Genomic DNA, 6,208 nt, shown 5'->3' with positions numbered 1-6,208 from the left:
TTCACTTCTCTGCTTTGAATATTTCAAATGAGCAACTAAAACGTTTGACTAATTTGACCTTTTTGARCTTTTCCTTTTAGTTTTACATACTCCCATTTCAACTGCTTCCCTGGCTTGTAGCTTATTTTTTAAACCTTGCATTAAAAATTAAGCGTTTTTGTATAAAATTACTTACTTGAAAGAGTTTGTAAAAGTGTTTAAAATAAATCCCACTAACGTTAATAGTTTTATTTTARTTTGTTGTCATCTTTTTCTTATTAAGTGTYATGTAATATATGAATATTTTTAATTATATTGCTTATTATCAAAATAGTAAAGTAAATCTGACTYATAATCCTGTCATTCACCTTAAAGTTTAAATTAACCTCCAGAGGCGATGAGATAAACTTTCCCTTGGGATCAAACTTATGACTCCATCTTAAACAAAGCCTTWAAAAAAGGTTTTCCAGCCTCTTGATGTTTAAACAGTTGAACTTCTACTCTACTTCCTGCTCCGTTGCCATAGACAGCAGCTCTCATGTGACCAGCAGCTATTCAGCTGTATGAAAGAAAAGAACAAATGTCTCTCTCTGTCCACCAATCACAATCCTCCACCTTGCGTCGTCGACATCACTGTACAGTATTCGGTCGACATTTTCCCTCCATTTTCTCCTTCCTCTCCCCAGACTTCCTCGGCCATCTACCGCTTGAAAAACACCGTTAAAGGCGACCCGGAAAGCGTGTAACCGAACGCCTTCGACTTCGTGGAAACTCTCTGCTCTGTGAAGTCCCGCTTTGCCTCGACTTGCWACTCTACCTCAGAGGCAGGAAAAAAGAAAGAAAAAAAATGGATGAGCAGACATTTTACGTCCGACTTGCTTCCACTTCCCAACAGAAAGCGCCAGAAGCGGGCAGAGCTCAGTCAAATCTCCATCTTGAAACGTCAAAACACAAACAGTAACTCGTCAAATAATAGTTTACTGATAAAGTTTTCAAATCGGAAAAGTGCACAAGTGTGTGCCATTAAACTGATAAGCTGTTAGATGTTTAATTGTTAAGCGGGTTCATACCGTAACGCTGTGGATGTCTCCCAGTGAAGCTGCTTTTAACGCTCTAAARGAGCGAGTCGGCGTCTGTCTGTATGTCCTTTGACAAGCCTGGCAGTTTGCCTTTACCTGCCCCAACTGGTCTATCCAGTTTAGGAATGAGCGTTGGTCTCTATTGTTTCGTCTTCTTTTTCTCCGGTTAAATGGAGTTGGAACATGATACATTATTATTTCCACCTCCCATCGAAACTACCTTAAACCCTCCTTTATCCGCTCGCGAGCGCCGAGGGCTCCGTGCAGTGACCTAATTTGTTTGCCACACATTTTGCCTTCGTAAGATTAATTTTCTTAAAAGTTTAAACTACTGTACCGTTGAGCGGCGAGCCGTGACGACAGCTAAAGACTTAGGAGATGGGGAATGAAGACAAAGAAGGGATCACGTTTGTGATTTTTACCCAGTCTTTCCCAGGTGTGGTCACCGAGCCAGAAACCCAAGACAAGAGGCATCATTGTATCAGGGTTCTTGACGCCCCGTTGGCTAGTCTTCCTCTTTTCTGCTCCCGCTGAAGGACAGTTGACCTCTGGAGTGGTGAAACAAATGAAAAAAAAGCTGTCCTTCTCAGGTAGACACCGTGGAAAGAAGCCCCCGGATCAAAACCAACCAGCTCGTCGCTTATCTTCCCTTCGTCGAAGCAAAACTTCTTGTTTTCCATGAGCTCTCCTTGGTGGTGTGAAGCGGTTAAGCTCCTCAAGAAGACAGAGGCTGAGTTTGTAAAGGGCTTGGTTTACATGTAGTCTGACCCCCCCTCCCCCTCTTTTCCCCCACAGGTGTAATTTTCAGTTTCCAGCCAATCTCCTTAGCCTCTGGCGTTCACAGGTGTGTCCCCCGTGCCGCCTTCAGCCAATGGTGGAGGAGACGAAACTCCCCCCCCCACCCCCGCGCAACTCCTCCCACCCTCTGACTCCCACCTCACCGGTTAGTTCACCTCCACCCTTCTCATCAGCCCCCAGGTACCTTGTTGTGTTTTTTTTTATGATGTCAGCTCAAGCTTCTGTGGGAACGACCTCCTCTGTTCGCATTACAGCAGCGACAACCGAACCTCCGTCAGCCCAAACTGCCCGAACACACCCCATCGCATCTCCACAAAGACAATRTGTCCCAAAACCCATCAGAAATACACGAGTAGAGCTTTTAAAAATATATATCTAAAGTATTATCACATGCATCAACCCTTACCYACATAAGCCTGCTGTAACCTGAAATACCTGCCCTTTGCTTTGGCGACTTCCCGTTGCACCTCTTTGTGTCCAAACACCTTTTTTTTGTTGTTCTGAGACAATAACCCAGCTGAGTTACAGCAAGAACGGGTGAACAAAGTGCAGGTGAGTAAAACCTGAGAAAGACACACCAGCAGTTTTAGTTCAGTTTGAGGAGTAAGAGGTGGAGGAACAGCGGGGACAAAAGGCCTGTTGGAGATTTAACCCCCCCACCCCCCTCAGGGCCCAACTGTGGGGGGACCAAAATCTCAAAGCCCGTTCCGAGTTTAGCTGGATGCTTGGCAAGGCGGTCACTTTCGGTCTTGAGGTGTAATTGTCGGGATTAGACCCTGAACAATGAGCACAATGCCAGGGATGGATCCTGTTTCAGCCGAGGCGTGGCAGGGGCCGCTGCAGAACCACGCTGGCAAAAGATGGAGGAGAACGAATGTTTGGAGTTATGGGCCTCAAACACAAACAGGTTCATGCGAAAGAATGATTTGATAATAACATCTTTAAGTTGATCAGCTTTAACTGTTACATACTGTAGTTTAAACAACACATCAACTGATGCAGCAGGTTTTTCTTTAAGTTTTCCTTTATGTCCAATAATTTACAACAAAGTAGATGCAGGAAATCCATCACTGTTGTGTGTGCTAACAGAAAACATGACTCTGTATTTTACGTTCATAGCTATGAAAGTAAAACTATTAAACTTAAAGGCCCAACATTATTTCAGAGTAAATTTCATCCTAAATACTTCCACTAAATTTATCCTAAAATGAGAAAGGAATGAGGTAAACCCGCTTCTGTCAAACCTTGACGTCAGTAATTCCACGCTCTAGTGCATGATCTGTCAGCTACTACAACACCAACTATAACTCAGTATCTGTCAGAGGTCTATAAAGTACTTGAGAAAAAAAAAACAAAAGTAAAATTATCAGAAAAGGACTTTTGGTAAAAAATTAATTTAACTGATAAGAAAAGTACTTGAGTAAAAGTTTTAAAACTGTTCACAAATATTGGGAAAGTCAAAGTACTTTTACACACTCTCTAAGACATAAACTGTTGAACCAAGTTGATTTCACTRAACCAAGCTGAGTAAATTGAGCTATATACATTATGTTAAAGAAAATACATATATTACGTCATATTTCCTACAGGGACATTCAACTGGCAGCCTGCGGGCCACATCCGGCCTGCGAGTGACCAAAGTTCGGCCCCCAGTTTTCTACTTTAATTACTATTAGTTCTTTTAGCCAGAAGACATGTTTGGTTTCTACAGAAATGTCGGAATCTTGGCAACCATTTCTATGAATATCCAAGACAGTTAAAACTACTAGATAAAACTATGAAAGCAAAAATAAAATTGGTTTAAAAATTTGGCAAGTCAGAGATGTCAAATTAATATAGGAGGCATAATGTGTTATTTTTGTTTTGATATTGTTTTATTATCGCTACTTTTATTACACAGGGTTCTCTATGTTGCATTCATGATTAAATGCAGCAAAATAAACTATTTCAAAAAAAGAAATACTTGSTTTATTTACATAATGACTTTAATTGCTGGATGTTCGGCCCCTTAGCTGTTGGCCTGCACTGTGGCCCCCAGAGCAGCTGAATAGCCCTGGTTTAGTGGAACCAGTTGACATGACTTGGTTGAGTAAATTCAACTCTATTTTTTAGAGCGCATGAACAACTCTATTCACAATGAGTTCAAACATAATTAATATGAAACTAGGTGTAGAAGTAAAAGTAAAATACTTTGTAAAATTACAAATCATAATTAGCAAAGTATCGTAACGAAGTAAATGTACTTAGTTACTATAAATCTCTTCAATTAAACTTGATTAATATCGAACTATCATTTATGATTTCATTAACCTAACTGATTTGGTGATTGTAAGGTTTAATAGTTATCTAATATTTTCTTTCACATTGTCAGACTTTAGGCAAAGCTCAGATGTTTCAGAAGGAACAGGTAGTGAGTTTTTCTGCTCTGAAAGGTTTGCTTTGTTTAGACTTTTCATTTGCATACCAAATGAGTTTTGGAGTGAAGCACAGAGGCCTGACCTGAACTCATTTGGCTACTGATGGATATCTGGTCAGGCAGTCACGCAAGACAGGATGTCAGAACATCCATCTGCAGGACCGAAGCAACAGCTCGGGCTCCACAACAAACACAGGGACACAAAGGCAAATATGTTTGCTTGCAGATGGTCGCGCACCAAAGCACAAACAGTTCTGATCACTTTTTTTTCACACATTGCTTGTTTGTCACAATCAAGTTCCCAATTTTTAAATTAGACTTCTATAATGCAGCGGGTGGGGTTGAGTTTGATTTGTGTTTTATCGGTGCCTCACTTCTCTAAATGTGCTGCATCAAAAACCCTCTGTTGCACAACACCCGAAGCACAACATGATTAAACAATCCACATGCAACTTTAAAGTGTTGCCAGCATTTTCGCTTTCACATTCGTTCTCTCAGAGCAGCTCTGACAAACCGAGCAGAAACACAACGCAGGTGCGAAAACAGATAGATGGAAATGTAACGAGGAGTTGGAGATTGTCACCTCAGACTCTCCTTCCTCTTTCTGCATTAGTTTGAGATTAAACATATATCAGCACAAACCACACGGCAAAAACGAACCAAGTCTCATAATCTTTTATCACCCGAAACGTTTTTTTGATCTTGTTTTGAGAGCAGAGTGTGTTTGTATCTTAAGCGACAATTTCCAACCAGATTAATAATCTGACACATTCTGTTCAGTCTCAAAACAATATCAAAGATATTTTTTTGGGTGATAAAAGATTGTAAGACTTGGTTAAATGYACACTTCTTCCAGTGCAACAGTCTCACTGATATTTAAAATGTTTACCTCCCAACATGACATTTAACCCTAGACACTCAAAACAAAGTGAAGCACATAAGAAACTGTTATCTAAAGAAATCATTAATCAAATTAACATGTTTACACACTGACAATAAAAATCTAATAACTCATGCAAACCTTTTCACCTTCATGTGTCTTAAAGTCAAGAACACACATACTGTTAAAAGGACAAAATATTTTTTACTTTATGACACCTACAAAACTCAGTTTTTCCATTCCACTCATCTATGGAACACCATAATGCTCATAAATAAAATTAATAAAACATGAAATAAGTATCTATATAAGCTGATTATTACAAAAATGTTTAATTCACCTTTAAAATGTGTTGATTAATATAAAACATTATTTTAATATTAATTTTCTCACAATAGAAAAATAATTTTTGAGGCTTTTTTATTTAATTACAAAATGTTTTTTACAGTTACCTTTTATTTAATAATTGTATTTTTTTCCAATAGCTTATTTATTTTAAGAAGAAACTTTTCAGCAGAATGACTTTGTCTGTCAATCAAGAGAAACAAGGCAGAGCCAGTTGTTTTATTGGCTGTTCCTTTACCCAGACAAAAGTAATCACATACCGATATCGAATTATGCCTAAAGATGCAATTCATACTCCTGCACACTAGGCCGTAGGGTGGCACTTRGACTACAGCTGTAGCTCAGATAAACGTTGTACAGTGTGCAATTCTGTCATCAATTGTGGCCTTTGAACTAGTAAATCATTGCTAGCTGTAGAAGCTAAGCGATGTGCAGGGGATAGCCAATGGGTGTGCAGGTCCAACCCACTAATGATGATTGACAGATGGAATCATTCAAATAAATAAGCTGTTGGGAAAAACACCATAACGAAATAAAAGATGATTTTGTGAAAAAGGACATTTTGGAATTGAAACAGCTGGAATTAAATAAAAATGCCTCAAGAATAATCTTTATTGTAGTGGGAAAAAATTCACTGTTTTATATCATGAAGAATGAAAAATTTTCATAATAATGAGCTTATTGTATATGCATTAAGATATTTCACAATTA

The 6,208-nt window shown here is 39.0% G+C and overlaps 1 long non-coding RNA gene across 1 annotated transcript in view; it reads right to left on the bottom strand.

Moving 5' to 3' along the window:
* Positions 1–1,782, bottom strand: part of LOC106518930 (uncharacterized) — a 7,483-nt gene extending 5,701 nt beyond the window's left edge. The window contains exon 1 of the long non-coding RNA XR_001310381.1: positions 1,481–1,782. This is a non-coding gene — a long non-coding RNA (uncharacterized LOC106518930). The remainder of the gene's footprint in view (positions 1–1,480) is intronic.
* Between the last annotated feature and the right edge of the window lie 4,426 nt (positions 1,783–6,208).

The sequence above is a fragment of the Austrofundulus limnaeus genome, unplaced genomic scaffold, assembly GCF_001266775.1.
Source record: "Austrofundulus limnaeus strain Quisiro unplaced genomic scaffold, Austrofundulus_limnaeus-1.0 Scaffold68, whole genome shotgun sequence".
Lineage (NCBI taxonomy): Eukaryota > Metazoa > Chordata > Actinopteri > Cyprinodontiformes > Rivulidae > Austrofundulus > Austrofundulus limnaeus.
This window is presented reverse-complemented; position numbering and strand designations above follow the sequence as displayed.